Below are 15,661 nucleotides of genomic sequence, written 5' to 3'. Positions count from 1 at the left end.
AATTCAGAACACCTGGATTCATTCCTGGCTCCTCTCAAGGAAAAAGAAGTCCTAGGGGGAAATAAAACAAAACTCAGTCTCTCTACACTTCAGTTTCCTTATTTATGAAATGAGGACAAAATTAATGCCAACTGATATGGTTTAGATATTTGTCTCCTCCAAATCTCATGTTGAAAGGGAATCCCCAGTGTTGGAGGTGGGGTCTGGTGGGAGGTGTTTGGATCATGGGGGTGGATCCCTCATGAATGGCTTAGCGCCCTCCCCTTGGTGATGAGTAAGTTCCCGAGAGGTCTGGTTGTTTAAAAGTGTGTGGTGCCTCCCCTCCTCTCTCTTGCTCCTGCTCTCACCGTGTGACGTGCCTGCTCCCCGCTTCACCTTCCACTCTGATTGTAAGCTACCTGAGGCCTCACCAGACGCAGATACTGGAGCCATGCTGCCACAGCCTGTAGAACGATGAGCCAATTAAACCTCTTTTCTTTATAAAGTATCCAGTTTCATGTATTCCTTTATAGCAATGCAAGAATGGTTGAACACACCAACCTAACAGAGTAATGTGAAATTAAGAAGAAAGTTTATATATGATCACATTCCGCACCCGTACTGGATTTACCAAGAGGCAGGAAGGTGTTGTGATAAAGAGTATGGGTCCTGGGACCAGAACACCTGCCTTCAGTAACAGCTTCCTCATTTAGTACTGGTGGAACTTTGCACAACTTAAATGTCCCATGTCTGAGATTCCTTATCTGTAAAGAGAAAAGATAACAGTAAAGGCATATCTCATTTTATTGCGCTCTGATTTATTGTTCTTCACAAATATTGTGGGTTTTTGTTTTTGTTTTGTTCTTTTTGCAGATTGAAGGTTTGTGACAACCCTGTGTCCAGCAAGTTTACTGGTGCCATTTTTCCAATAGCATGTGCTTGCTTTGTATCTTTGAGTCAGATTTTGGTAATTCTAGTAATATTTCAGACCGTTTCATTATTATCATATCTGCCATGGTGACCTGTGATCAGTGATGCTTGATGTTACTGTCATGATTGTTTTGGGATGCCACAGGCCATTCCCCATTTAAGATGGCAAACCTAATTGATAAATATTGTGTGTGATCTGACTGCTGCATCTTCCACTCTTCAGGCTTCCCTATTTTCTGAGCGACAGCAATATCAACATCAGGCCAATAATAACCCTACAATGACTTCTAAGTGTTCAAGTGAAAGGAAGAGTCCCAAGTCTCTCATTTTAAACAAAAAACTAGAAAATATTAAGTTTAGTGAGGGAAAGCATGTTGGAAGCTGAGATAGGATGAGAGCTAAGACTTTTGAGCCAAACAGCCAAGTTGTGAATGCAAAGAAAAAGTTCTTCAAAAGCACTTGAAAAGTGCTACTCTAATGAACACACAAATGATAAGAAAGCAAAACAGCCTTACTGTTGATAGGAAGAGGTTTGAGTGATCTACATAGAAGATCAAAGCAGCCAAAACATTCCCTTAAACCAAACCCTAATCTACAGCAAGGCCCTAAGTCATCAATTCTATGAAGACTGAAATAAATAAGGAAGCTGAAGAAAAAAAGTTGGAAACTAGCAGAGGTTGGTTCATGAAGTTTAAGAAAAGGAGCCATCTCCATAACATAAAAGTGCAGGATGGAAGCAGCAAGTGTTGATGGAGAAGCTGCAGCAAGTTATCCAGATCTAGCGAAGATAATTGATTTTCAATGTAGACAAAAGAGCTTTCTACGGGAAGATACCATCTAAGACTTTCATAGCTAGAGAGGAGAAGTCAGTGCCAGGCTTCAAAGCTTGGAAGGATAGGCTGACTCTCTTGTTATCAGGTAATGATGCTGGTGATTGTAAGTTGAGGCTAATGTTCATTGATCATTCCAAAAATTCTAGAGCCCATAAGAATTATGCTAAATCTACTGTGCCTGTGTTCTACAAATGAAACAACAAATCCTGGATGACAGCAGATCTGTTTATGTCATGATTTACTGAATATTTAAAGCCCAGTGTTGAGAACTACTGCTCAGAGAAAAGGATTCCTTTCAAAATATACCCACTCACTGACAATGCACCTGGTCACCCAAGAGCTCTGATGGAGATGTACAAGTAGATAATGTTGTTTTCATACCTGCTAACACAACATTTAATCTGTAGTCAATGGATGAAGGAGTAATTTTGACTTTCAAGTCTTATTACTTAAGAAATGCATTTGTAAGGCTACAGCTATTGTAGATGATCAGATTCCTCTGATGGAATGGGGCAAAGTAAATTGACAACTTTCTGCAAAGGGGTCATCATTCTAGATACCATTAGGAACATTTATGATTCATGGGAGGAGTCAAAATCTTAACATTAACAGGAGTTTGGAAGAAGTTGATCCCAGCCTTTAGGGATGATAAAGGGATTCAAGAGTTTGGAAGAAGTAATCGCAGATGTGGTGGAAATAGCAAGAGAACTAGAATTAGAAGTGGAGCCTACAGATTTGACTGAATTGTTGAACCTCATGATAAAACTCGAACAAAGGGGGAGTTGCTTCTTATGGAGCAAATAAAGTTGTTTCTTAAGATGAAATCTACTTCCGGTGAAGATGGTGTGAACATTGTTGAAATAACAACAAAGAATTTAGAATATTATATAAATTTAGTTGATAAAACGAGGACAGGGTTTGAAAGGATGTATTCCAATTTTCAAAGAAGTTCTACTGCGGGTAAAAAGCTATCAAACAGCATCACATGCTACAGAGAAATCTTTTGCAAAAAAAAAGAGTCAATTGATGTGGCAAACTTTATTGTTGTTTTATTTTAAGAAGTTGCTACAGCTTCTCCAACCTTTAGCAACCACCACCCAGATCAGTCAGCAGGTATCAGCACTGAGGCAAGATCTCCCACAAACAAAAAGGTTACAACTTTTGCTAAAGGCTCAGATGATTGTTATCATTTTTCAGTAATAAAGTATGTTTAAATTAAGGTATGTGCATTGTTTTTTAGACATAATGCTATTGCACACTTAATAGACTACAGTATAGTGTAAACATAACTTTCATATGCACTAGGAAACCAAAAAATGTGTGTGATTTACTTTATTGTGATATTTGCTTTATTTCTGTCGTCTGGAATTTAACCCCAAATATCTCCAAGGTATGCCTCTACTTCCTGTAGTTGTTGTGATTATTACATGGTAATTTATATAAAGTACCAGGAATAAAACCTGGTACCTGGTGAATGTTCTCTAGGCACTAATAAACTAACTGTTATTATCTACTGCCCATCTTTTTCCCCAACTTGGTGAAGACAGAGGTATTGATTCTCCAATGTTGCCTCTGCTCTGTGGAAAAGAACTTCAGGGACCCAAGAATATAGAACCTCACCCTTTCCTCTCACAATCAAAGGTAAGTAAGAGCCAAACAAGACAAAAAGGAAATTATCAACATAAACATTACTTTCCCCTGGCTCTAAGGCACACAAGCAGCAACTCAAGCTAAGGGATTCCTGGGGGTTTTGTGTTGCTCTAAGTGGCACTTTTCTGGACGGCGAAACTTGATGAAGGAAAAGACCAATTTTAAGTCATCTGGATCACAAGCAACATTGTCTGTGATTACCCTTGTCAGTGTGTGTTAAGAACTGGTGGTGAAATATCAAGTATTAATGAAGGTTGCTAAGTAACCACACAATTACATAAATCTTTTCAAGTGCATTTTTGAGTATTTTTAAATAATGAGGTAAAATGTAGGACATCATATGAATAACTAAGGTAATGCAACTACATGCATGTTTAAAGAGATTTCTAGGCCTGATTTTCTCAGAAAAAAATAAATATAGCATTTCCCAGGGAAAATATTGTCTGTCTTGGAGAATGTATCAGTTGCAATCACTTCTCTTAAAGTAGTAAATAAAGAATAGTTTTATCAGAAACGACTACAGTGGAATACAGACATTTTTAGAGGAATTGTTTCTTCAAGATAACCAAGCATGTTAGCAACATGAAATAATTATAGCAAAAATTATATTATTTACATTATGATAACACTCTCTCAACGACAGCATAAGATACAACTTCTTGGTCCAGATTAATACGAAAGCTACATTCCCAACATTTGAGATAATGAAGCCAATGATGGGAATCATTTGAAAATTTAACACCACTCCTCACAGTAACAATAGTCAGAAGAACAGACAATATCACTTGCAAAAATTGGTTCAATCTGTGAACTGATAAAAGGCAGCAGTCATTCATTGCATGTACTACCAGATTTCAAAGCATGTTCTGGCTGGGCGCAGTGACTCACGCCTGAAACCCCAGCACTTTGGGAGGCCGAGGCGGGCGGATCACAAGGTCAGGAGGAGACCACACTGGCTAACACGGTGAAATACCGCCTCTATCAAAAATACAAAAGATTAGCCGGGCATGGTGGCGGGCACCTGTAGTCCCAGCTACTCTGGAGGCTGAGGCAGGAGAATGGCGTGAACCCGGGAGGCGGAGCTTGCAGTGAGCTGAGATCGTGCCGCTGCACTCCAGCCTGGGTGACAGAGCGAGACTCAGTCTCAAAAAAATAAAAAATAAATAAAAAATAAAAAAAGCATGTTCTTCATTTTAGAAATGGCAAATATATGAAAATCCATGCTGATTATGAAACATACAAAAAACATTCAGGAATGTTCTCTTGGGAACACTTCTGGAACCTCCTTTCTGGAGCTATTTAAGAGAAATGTCACATATACATTTTTGAGGCTGAACAAAGATAATAATTGATAGAGACAATTTAGATGATTGCTTTCACTGTGTGAAAATCACACCCTGGTCTTATTAAATACCACATCACTGGCTAAAAGAGAATCAGGCATTAATTGCACGTGCAAAATCACGGACTTTGATCATGGGAAAAGACGGTCTACCAAGGAGCAAGCTTCACTCTTGATAATACAACTAGAATTTAAATCTCAAACTTTTTTTCTCCCCTCTTGGTCATCTATTCCCAGTTTGCTTAATGTCATACAAATCTGTAACGTATCCAATTTAAAAATTTGAATTCAGAAAAAAGCGTTATGCACCATCTCTTTTTATTAAGTTGGCTGGATTATGATGCTCTCAAATTTCAATCCGAGTTCCTTTAATCAATAACACTCCAATTTCACCCTCTCCTAATGCAAAGCACTGAATAGTAGGGGAGAAGATCCAAGTAATGACTCAGGAGAGGAGACGCTACGCCTCGTCTGGACTTTTCAGACAGCAGAGATCTCCCTGCCATGTGATGCCATCCACTGGACAATTAGAAGGATGAAAACAGTTTTCATTCAGACAAAATCTGCCTCCTTTTATCCAAAGCAAAGCAGGCTAATCTTACTCCTTTTTCCAATGACAGCTGCTTAAATACTTGAAGACAGATGAGTAACAGCATCTAACTTCTCTGCCTTAAGCTTAATTTTTCATGTCCTCTCACTTACTTTAGTACTTCACATCCCCTCCCCGGCCCACACTGGTTGTTCTGTTCACTCTGCTCAAAAGATGGGCAGAGTTTCTACATGTTGTCCCCTGAGTATGCAGTGCCTGGGATGGGATACCATACACTCTGTGTGTTCTGACTATTTCCAGGCATGGCAGAAGCATGCCTACCTTCATCTCGGACGTTATGGGTCAACCAGGAGGATTTAAGGATACTTTATCCACAATTTTTCAGAGTATAAATGTGACATCTTCTCTTTATAGAAAATTAAAATTGCCTATGATATCAAATATCCCCGAATAGTTACAATCAATGTTCAGTATATTGTCTCTTAACTGTTTCTCTAGGTATCTATTTTTATAAACAAAATTGGGATCATATTACATATAACCTTTTTTTGGATGGTAGAATCATTGCAAACAATATAATATTTATTTATTCACTCACTTATTTAACAAGCACGTCCATAGATTACACATGCTGTTGATTCCAGCCTGGGCGACAGAGTGAGACCATGTCTCAAAAAAAAAAAAAAATAAAAAGGAAGAAACAAAGAAGAAAAGGAAGAAATTATCTAAATTTCTTATCTAATTTCTTATATTTAGATAATTTCTTATATTTAGATAATTTCTTCCTTTTCTTCGTTTCTTCCTTTTTTTTTTGAGACATGGTCTCACTGTGTCACCCAGGCTGGAATGCAACGGCATGGTCACGGCTCACTGTGGCCTTGACCTCCCGGGCTCGAGTGATTTTATTTCACATTTCAGCATAGTTTTTCTCCACATCTTTCCAAGTCTTTAAAATTCTCATTTTGAGATATACAATATACTGTCTTGTGGATATATCTTATTTAACCACCCCGATAAGTTGAATAGCTATGCGATTTCAAATGTTAGCTACCCTAGGTTTAACCACTCTAATTTTATTGTATAGCTCTGGACAAGTTAATCTACTTGTGAAAAAGATTTTAACTTTTTAATTCATATTGTCAAATTAATTTTTATACAGATAATACCAATGCACACACCCACCATAGCATTTAGAAACACTTGTCTTTCTGTTGTTCTTGCCAGGATTGCATATAATTAATTTGAAATTTTAAAATAAAATATATTGAAAAAAATTGTCATCTCTTTGTCTTAATTTATGACTAGAAAGGTTAAACTCTTTTCCCAATTTTTAATAGCCATTTATATATTTTCTTTTATACATGGTCAGTTTAAGCCCTTTATTTTATGTGAAATCATGATATTTCTGAATTGTTTAATTATTTTATACATTCAGAATATCAAAATTTATTTATCTTGCTCCAAGTATTTTCAGATTATCTCTATGCCTTTCAATTATATTTTTAAACACAAAAACAAGTTTTTAATAAAATGTATTAGCCGCTTATTTTGTGATTTATTCTGCTGTCTTTATGCATGAAAAGTTCTCTAGATCCTAACATTAGCTCAATGTAAACCTCTGTTTTAAAACAGCTATATTCATAGCTCTACTATAGATCTCATTATAGTATTTGAAGAATAATTATTTATTTACACCCCCATTCTACTTATTCTGGACTCTGAGTATCTTAGTCACTGGGGCAGTATTTTTCATCTTCTTGTCTTTAGCCTTTAGTGTGGCAAACTATAAATGTTGGTTGAAAGACATACTAAATGAATGAATCAACTGTGTAATGCACAGATTTTTTTCAGTGAAAATCAAAGAAATGTACCACTTTACTTCTCTTATTCCTTTTTTTCTTGCCAAACTATTGTATTAATAGTATAGTTAGAAAAATGTATTCCACAGGAATAATGATATTTTATCATATACTTGTTTGTTTAAAGTACACAATTAATATACAATCATGCCTCAGAACAACATGTGGGGTGTCCATACAACCATGGTGCAACTAATCCTTCAAAAGATAATTTTGAATTTTTAGCATTCTCTGAAGAAATATTTCGCATGTATCAATTCTCATCCAGGAGAAATAATTGGCAGGATTTCTCATAATAATCATAAGGAGAAAAATATTTCTCTTATGATTAGTGTGATTTTTCAGAGAAAAAAATCTGAGTCATTTTGTGGGACTCTGCTTCTTTTTAAATCACACTGATCATGTCAAGAATGAATCTACCAAATAAGACAAACAAAGCCAAGCACACTGAGTAAAGTAGAGAACCAATACATGGGCTTTGTATTTTACTTCAAGGTCTTGTCTATATGGCATACAAAGACACACAGTGGAACAACCATCAGCTTTTCTATATAGGTGGACCTGATGTTAGGCAAGTAAAATTCACTTTTATCTGCTGATATCACCACATGACGCTGTTTTGTTCTTGTGGTTGGATATTTTGTTGAGTTCATTATACTCTTCTATGATTGTGCCCTCTGTTTCACTTTGTAAAAAAGTTATATCTCTATTTTTTTTGTTATGTCATGGACTTTATTTTTGAGTAGTTTAGGTTTACAGAAAATTGAGTACAGAGAACAGAGAATTCCCATATGTCCCCCCATCCCACCCCAAAGTCCCCTGTATTATTAACATCTTATATTGATGTGGTACATTGTTTCAGTTGTTGAGCCAATATTGATACATTAATAGTAATTAAAGTCCAGAGCTTGCATTGGGGTTCACTCTTGGTGCTACATACACTGCATAGGCTGTGATAAATGTATAACAATATGTATCCACCATTAAGGTATCTCACAAAATATTTTCACAGTCCTAAAAATCTGTGCTCTCCCTCTTCATCATCCCTGCTTTCCCTTCAACCCTTCATCTTTTTCCTGTCTCTGTGGTTTTGCCTTTTCCACAATGTCATAGAGTTGGAATCATATGATAACTGGCCTTCTAAGACTGGTTTCTTTCATTTGTACGATGCATTTAAAGTCCTTCCATGTCTTTTTGTGGCTTGATAGCTCATCCCATTCTATCATTGAAAAACATTCTGATATGGTTTGGCTGTGTCCCTGCCCAAATCTCATCTTGAATTGTAGTTCCCGTAATCCCCACGTGTTGTGGGAGGGACCTGGTGGGAGGTAATTGAATCATGGGGGTGGTTACCCCCACTTTGTTCTCATGATAGTGAGTGAGTTCTCAGGAGATCTGACGGTTTTATAAGGGGCTTCTCCCGCTTTGTTCTGCCCTTCTCCGTGCTACCACCGTGTGAACAAGGACATGTTTGCTTCCCCTTCTGCCATGATTGTAAGTTTCCTGAGACCTCCCCAACCATGCTGAACTGAGTCAATTAAACCTGTTTCTTTTATAAATTACCCAGTCTTGGGTATGTCTTTATTAGCAGCATGAGAATGAACTAATACACCTTCCATTGTATGAATATAACATAGTTATTTTTTGAAGGACATCTTGATTGTTTCCATGTTTGGCAATTATGAATAAAGTTGCCATAAACATTTGTAGGTTTTTGTGTGGACAGAACTTTTCTATTCATTTGGGTAAATACGAAGGAGTGGGAATGCTATATTGTATAGTAACAATTCATTTAGTTTTATAGGAAACTCCCAAATTGTCTTTCAAAGTAGCTGTACCATTTTGCATTTCCACCAGCAGAGAATGAGAGTTCCTGATGCTCCACATCCTCACCAGCATTGGATGTTGCTAGTGTTTTGGATTTTAGTCATGCTAATAGGTGTGCAGTGGTATCCAATTGTTGTTTTAATTTAGCCCTAACGACGTGATGTTGAGCATCTTTTTGCCGTCTGTGTATGTTTTTTGGTGCAGTGTCTGTTCAGATCCTTTGTCCATTTTTAATTGGCTGTTTTATTACCATTGTTGAGTTTTAAGAGTTACTTGTATATTTTGAATACCAGTCCAAAATATCAGTTGTTTTGCTAATATTGTCCCAGTCTGTGGCTTGAATTCTCATAACAACATCTTTTATAGAGTAAAAGATTTTAATTTTAGTGAAGTCTAATTCATTAGTCTTTATAATATGGATATATGATTTTTTTCTTTTTAGCCTGTAGAAGTAATCGATTATACCAATTGATTTTCAAATGTTGAATCAGTCTTGAATACCTGGAATAATTCCCACTTCACTGTGGTGTAAAATTCTTCTTGTACAACGCTGAACGTGATATCCTAATATTTTGTTGAGGATTTTTGCATCTTTGTTCATGAGAGACATTGGTGTGTAGTTTTCCTTCCTTGCAATGACTTTGTTTGCTTTGGGTATTGGGGTAATGCTAGCCTCATAGAATGAGTTAGGAGGTAGCCACTCTGCTATTTTCTGGAAAAGATTGTAAAGAATTGATACAATTTGTCCCTCTTTGCTAGAATTCATCAATGAACCCATCTGGGCTGGTGCTTCCTGTCTTAGAAGGTTATTAATTATTGATTCAATTTCTTCATTTAATTTACTGTTTTTTAAATTTTTGAGACAGGGTCTTGCTGTGTTGCCCAGACTGGTCTTGAACAACTGGGCTCAACTGATCCTCCTGCCTCGGCCTCCCAAAGTGCTGGGATTACAGGCAGGAGCCATCACTCCTGGCCTAATTTCTTTAATTGAATAGGTTAATCTTTAATAATAGATGTTAAGATGTAGGCCTTCTCATTAATATATATAGACCCATATATATTATCTATTTTCTTGGTAAGTTTTAGTACATTGTGTTTTTCTTTCTTTCTTTCTTTCCTGTTTTTTTTTTCTTTTGGTCCATTTCATCTAGGCCTTCAAATTTCTGGGCATAGAGTTGTTTAGAATATTTCATTATTATGCTTTTAGTGTTCACAGAATCAGTAGATATATACCCTTTTATATTTCTGATATTAGTAATTTGTGTCTTCTCCCTTTATTCCTTAGTTAACCTGGCTAGAGGATTATTGACTTTATTGGTGTTTTCCAAAAAAAAGTTTTGATTTTATTGATTTTCTTGATATTCTCTTGCCATTCTCATTGATATCTGCTTTAATTTTTATCATTTCTTCTCTTCTGCTTACTTTGATTTAACTTGTTCTCCTATTCCTAGTTTCCAAATGTGGAAGTTTAGATTACTAATTTTAGATCTTTCTTTCTTCTAGTATATGTATTCAATGCTATAAATTTCTCTCTAAGCACTGCTTTCACTGGATCCTAAAAATTTTGATAAAGCATATTTTTATTTTAAGCTAGTTTGAAATATTTTTATATTTCTCTTGAGACTGCTTCTATGACCCACGTGTTATTTAGAAGTGTGTTGTTTAATCTACTAGTATTTTGAGATATTCTAGCTGTTCTGATTTCTAGTTTTATATCATTTTGGTCTGAGAACATACTTTGTGTGATTTCTATTCTAAATTTGTTAAGGTGTGTTTTTTGACACAGAGTGCAATCTCTTCTAGTGAGTGCTCCATGGAAGCTTGAGAAGAACGTGTATTCTGCTGTTGTTGTATTAAGTATTCTATAGATGTCAGTTAGATCCAGTTGATTGATGGTGAACTTCAGTTAAACCTTGTTCTTAGTTCCTTACTGATTTTCTGCCTGCTTGAACTGTAAATTACTGATAGAGGGGTATTACAGTCTCAAAATAAAATAGCGTATTTATCCATTTCTCCTTGTACTTCTTTCAGTGTTTGCCTCATACTTTGATGTTCTGTTGTTAAATGCGTAGACATCAAATATTATTATCTCTTTATGAAGAATTGATCTTTTTATCATTATGTAATATTCCTCTTTATCTCTGATAATTTTCCTTGCTCTGATGTTGGCTTTGTCTGAAATTAATCTAGCTACTCCAGCTTTCTTCTGATCACTGTTAACATTTAACTTCATATTTTAATGGATTTGTACACACACAGGCACACACACACTTGCTTCGCCAGGCTATTCTATACAAATTTATTTGAAGAAAAATAGATATGTAGGGACATTTATGGGACTACAGGCAAGATAGAAGAAAGACAAGAGACCTTCCAAATGAATAACAAATCCTCTTTCACTCTACGCCTTCCTCTAACAAACTGACCTTGTATCAGGGTTTAACTATTACCTTTAGCTTAATGAGTTTCAGAATCAATTCTATATCCTAAAACATCCCTCAAATTTTGGTCTAATGTCTACAACTATTGACAAGATCTTGCTCCATCTGAATGTCATGTCATCACACTCAGCATGCCCTAAAACAAACTCACTGTTCCAAATCTGCTATGAACCCTTAGCAAAATCCTTTGTAAATTTCGTATGTCCACCATTTTCTCAACTACTCAGACTCAATATTTTGCATTAAGTTATATGCTACAAAATGTTAGGTTTAAGATAGGGAATTGAAGACAGACTTTCTGCTCTTCAAGAGATCGTGGTCTGACAGATGTTAAAACAAGTGATCTGGTCAGGGTCAACGAAAATGCTACAAAATGCTGATTATATATTGGTTTTAAAAAGCATAAGTAAATCAACTATTCTCACTACTTTATGATTAGGATTTGCTTAAATTGAAGTCAGGAAGAATTCAATGATTATTGTTTCTATATTGAACATTCTGATGAAGTACATTTCCATTTCTCTGCTCAAGCATTTTTATCCATGACGTCTTTGTTGAATGCTTGGCATGCATTCAACTCTAAACTAATAGACTGGGGAAGCAAAGAAGGTGATCTAATTCTTATTGCTTCAGTGCTGGAAAGAACTCTAAAAATTATGAATCTCATTTTCTATCCAGTGATTGCCTTTTCTCCATTCTGTTTCTGGCTCATGACTTCTAATCTACTTGAATTTATCATTTGCATCATTAGAAGTTGGCAATGACCTTTAGATAGCTTTGAGTATTAGGAAGCTTTTATATTGATATTTTATTTTCCAGTCATTTTCATAGTAGTCATACAGAACCCAATGTGTGGTAAACCAATAAACTTTATTCCAACTCTGTTAAATAACATTTCAAAATAGGAAGACACTTTCCATGGGACTTCTCATTCCTAGGGTCACTAATCTTACTAACAATTTCACAATTTTTTTTGTTCTTGCTTTTTTTTAGTTTGCCTCCTTACCGTCCATCCGTTCACCTCTTAACTCTAGCTCATCCACATTCTTTTTAAAGTATGGTGCAGAGGACTGGGCACAAAATGCTAAAATTGAGTTTCTTCAGCACTTTGACAAGTAGAAGTTTCACTGCAATTTAGCTAGATGTTAAAATCCTGTTAATACAAGCTACTAATGCATTATTCTTTGTGTGTGTATATGTGTGGGGCTTCATTAAATTATTGAAACATTAAATACACAAGTCAACCCAAATACTATATTATCTTTGTCATACTACAATTCGGTGTATTTCTCCCACTATATTCTTCAGTAGTTAGTTTCTGAAAATTCTGTCTGGAGTCCTTAGTAAGTGAAGAGTCCTTTTTAGTGTTATGACCTTAATTTTTTTCTGGAGTAAATGTTGACATACTTAGGAGGCAAACTTTATTTTATAGAGATATTAAGTACTAGAATGATTATTCTGTGTCAATCCGACCTAAAAGTGACCTCACGGTTTTTTGAAAGGTAAAAAATCATATTATGTATATTTTCTACACTCTAGGTAAAATGCACATAAGATATCATATTTTACATTAAATTGACTTTAAGTATATTTTAAAGATTCTGAACTGTTATTTCAAATTTCCCTTTCCTCACTACATTTCTGGCTAATGGCTTCCAATCCATTCTTGAGGTTGGAATAATAAATGCTCGTGTCAAATCAGATCAAATAAAAGTATTCAAAAGGCAAGGTAGCATATTACCTTTACTTGAATTAAAAGCATTAAAAGGATCAGATGTTATCTGGTTTTTTTTTTTATTGAAAGGTGTAATAGCAGAACTGTGAAAGGGAAAACAAAATGAAAAACATTCAACAAAAATGCTGTTAGGATAACTCCATTTCTGGCTTTTGAAAATAAAGATACTTTATATATTTATGAAGGCAAATCGATTCAGGAAAATATAATTACATAACTTAAAAGTCTTTCAGTTAGATCGTGTCACAGATCTGTGATATTGAAGCTTTTTATTCTAATGGGAATATCAATCTCAAGACTTTTAAAATTGATAGTGATTGCTTCATAGTTTTTCAGTTAACCTTCTGAAAAACCATAACAAAAATAAGACCCTACTTTCTTATCTTTTTATGAATAATTTCTGTAAACTAAATGTGTGTGTGTGTGTGTGTGTGTTTGTGTGTGTATTTTAGAGACAGGGTTTCACTCTGCTACCCAGGCTGGAGTGCAGTGGCATGATATAGCTCACTGCAACCTCGAACTCCTGGCCACAAGGAATCCTCTTAGCCTCAGCCTCCTGAGTAGCTAGGATTATAGGCATGCACCATCATACCTGGCTAATGTTTTGTAGAGATGGAATCTCACTATGTCGCCCAGGCTTAAATATAGTTCATATATTTTAAAAATTTTAGGCCGGGCACGGTGGCTCATGCCTATAATCCCAGCACTTTGGGAGGCTGAGGCGGGAGGATCATCTGAGGCCAGGAGTTTGAGACCAGCCTGGCCAACATGGTGAAACCCCGTCTCTACTAAAAATATAAAAAATTAGCTGGGCGTGGTGGCACGTGCCTGTAATTCCAGCCATTCAGGAGGCTGAGGCAGGAGAATTGCTTGAACCGGGGAGGTGAAGGTTGCAGTGAGGCAAGATCGCACCACTGCACTCCAGCCTGGGCGACAGCGTGAGATTCTGTTTTAAAAAACATAAATAAATAAAAATAAAAATTTAGATCCTTTTTGAAACAATAACATATGTAGGTTGTTACACAATATTATTATATCTAAATATTGAAGATAGGACTTATCAGGCAGCCCTGTTGGCAATAGCCCTCTAGGGTGTATATTGTATAAACATCCCTGGCAGGTGTATTCTACACGTGTTAGTTGGATTCCCCTAGGTCAGGGGTGTGTGGTCTATAATACATGAAAAATGCCCTGAACTCTGGACTTTTAAAAACAGCAAAAGGATATGTGAAAACCATTTTAAAATACAACAAGACACCTATAAATACAGCTATTTTTTCAAAAGCAAAAGGACATATGAAAACCATGAGTAAAATATAATAAGACACCTATAAATACAGCTATATCCTCTGCGGACTATTGCATTCTAACTATTTATTCTTTCTTTTTGCAGGATAGATACATAAAGTCAGGATCTCATTCTTGCTGGAGCTACTTATCTGCCTGGACCCACACCACCCCCTAGTTCCAGGCCTGGCTCTCCCACCGCTAGCTCTGAACCTGAGCACGTTCTATAAACAACATGAGCATCTGTATCTCCCTTCAGAAAACAAATGGTGCAGTCATACTCATCCTGCTGTGTTAATGACTATGTTCATAAAATGCGACACTGGACTACAAGTTTTAGGGATCAAGGAGTGTGTTTTAGTCCACTTTTTATGACTGGCCTTAGTATAATATCTGGCACACACTGACACAGAATAAAAGGTATCATTACGTGATACCTTTCCATATTATATCCACATGTATCCCAAGATCCATGTTCCATATTATGGAAGGGTGGCAACGCCCTGTTTCACGAGTTTCAGATTCAACTTTTGAAGGAAACATGTTTTAGTCATTGCATTGGCAGATGGCTCCAGGACTTACATATTTAAATAACAAAAATGTTGGGGATAAAAGTATTCCCCACACAGTTCAAAAAGTTTCATAGGTGGGTAAAGGAACCATCCCTTTGAAGAGGAAAGTCAACAGTCTGACTTATTTCAGGTAAACAGGTTGATAAAGACAAAGAAAGGCTGCTTTGTTCTAAGTCTTGTGTTCCTGCACCTAGAGGACAGATCCCACATTCCAGAATAAAGGCTTAAATAAAAATGCAAGCATACAGGAAATAAAAGAGTTCAAAAATAAAGGGTACTAAGAGAGAGGGGTCATAGATTAGCATTAACACCATGGTGACCACATCAGCCTTAAGTCAAGGTCAGACTATTTCATGCAAGGTATCCCTAAATGGAAGAGTGGAATGATAAGGCTGGAGGAAAAAAGAGATGGCTATGGGAGTGGTCTTCAGAGTTATTCTGGTTGGGACCTCAGAACTGAAGACAAAGGTTGTGATGCTCCTTGATTGTCCTCTGTGAGATTCACAGATGTCATTAAAACCATGAAGTACAGGAGCTGCATGTGCATTATCTGTTTCCATATTCCATTTTTTTTTGCTTTTTCCTTTTTTTTGCTACTCTCTGTTTCTTTTCACGAAGAAAGCTGAAAATTTATTGTCTTTCACCTGTCAAGTGAG

At 36.2% G+C, this 15,661-nt stretch overlaps 1 protein-coding gene and 1 long non-coding RNA gene across 15 annotated transcripts in view; one reads left to right on the top strand and one right to left on the bottom strand.

Moving 5' to 3' along the window:
• Nucleotides 1-14,748, top strand: part of LOC109028023 (uncharacterized) — a 40,741-nt gene extending 25,993 nt beyond the window's left edge. For 2 of the 3 annotated variants that reach the window (XR_008677778.2, XR_008677777.2), the window contains exons 6-7: nucleotides 3,286-3,383; nucleotides 14,540-14,748. This is a non-coding gene — a long non-coding RNA (uncharacterized lncRNA). The remainder of the gene's footprint in view (nucleotides 1-3,285; nucleotides 3,384-14,539) is intronic. The other variant, XR_002007074.4, reaches the window with a different exon arrangement.
• RGS7 (regulator of G protein signaling 7) overlaps nucleotides 1-15,661 on the bottom strand; it is a 590,397-nt gene that overhangs the window by 73,353 nt on the left and 501,383 nt on the right. The gene's annotated exons all lie outside the window — the stretch shown is intronic.

The sequence above is a fragment of the Gorilla gorilla genome, chromosome 1 (genome assembly GCF_029281585.2).
Source record: "Gorilla gorilla gorilla isolate KB3781 chromosome 1, NHGRI_mGorGor1-v2.1_pri, whole genome shotgun sequence".
NCBI classification, from domain to species: Eukaryota; Metazoa; Chordata; class Mammalia; order Primates; family Hominidae; genus Gorilla; species Gorilla gorilla.
This window is presented reverse-complemented; position numbering and strand designations above follow the sequence as displayed.